Raw genomic sequence first — 1,152 nt, forward strand, 5'->3', positions numbered from 1 at the left:
TAGAGAAGCCAAAGCACAAGGAAGAATTCAAGATAGTAAAGAGCTGAACAGAAGATTCCAAAAGGCTGCTCGGAATGACAAAGCAAAATACTACAATGAAATTTGCGAGGAGCTAGAGTCAGAAAATCAAAAGGGCCAGACTCGCTCAGCATTTCTTAAGCTCAAGGAACTGAAGAACTTCTTTTTTACATTATATAATTATATATTATGTATCATAGATATGTATCAAATGTTTGTATATAAGTACATATAAATTTAAGTATATATGTATATACATTTTAAAGCTGAGAAGGGTCACAATTATTTCTCTTTAAATCTGACAGTATTTCCCTAGAGGTTTAAGTAACACAGATTCTTCTTTAATAAGGCAAACCAAAGGCAAGGGAGTGCTACTAGCAAAGCCAAGAGAACTTGGTGGTTTTGTGGTGGTGTTTTGGTTCCTTTTTTCTTTTTGCATTTTATTCCTTTGCTAAACCTACAAATTCATCAACGTCGCGCAGCTGAGAAGATGTGGTTCTGAAGTGTGGGAGTCTATGTGTTCTTAAAGTAACTTAACTAGTTGGAAACTTGATTGCAAGCTGTTTTCCCATCCATCACGCCTGCCTGTCCTTCCTCTGCATTCTCTATGCCCAGAATCATGGAGAGGTCACACTGAAACAGGATAGCTTTCTATACATGTGAAATAAATGTCAAGGGGGGAGGACATTAAGAATTCACAGGAGAATTTATAGGTATTGTGTTGGAGAAGAGTATTTGATATCCCATGGACTGCCAAAAGAACACTCAGATAGATCTTGGGGCCGGGGGTTGGGGTGGGGGGAGAATAGCAGCCAGGGTGCTTCCTGGAGGCAAGGTAGTGAAGCTTTGCCTCTCCAACTTTGGGCATGTTACTAGGACAGGCATGATGTCCTTTCCTTGGAAAGGATATCATTCTTTGAAAGGTGGAGGGTTATCAAAAAAGCGGAAGACCCTCAATGAGATGTATTTTTTTATTAAATTTTATTAGTTTTAATGAATATTTACAGAGATTTTGGGTTTTCATTCATTCATTGTTGCACTGTTTTCTCCACCCTCATCCCCAGTTCGTTCTTCTTCCCCCGCCCATGTCTGTTTTAATTGTCCAATTGCCACAGTGCTTGTCAAAGCCAGTTC

Source organism: Elephantulus edwardii, unplaced genomic scaffold (genome assembly GCF_000299155.1).
Source record: "Elephantulus edwardii isolate Elephantulus edwardi_28Jun2011 unplaced genomic scaffold, EleEdw1.0 scaffold00331, whole genome shotgun sequence".
NCBI lineage: Eukaryota > Metazoa > Chordata > Mammalia > Macroscelidea > Macroscelididae > Elephantulus > Elephantulus edwardii.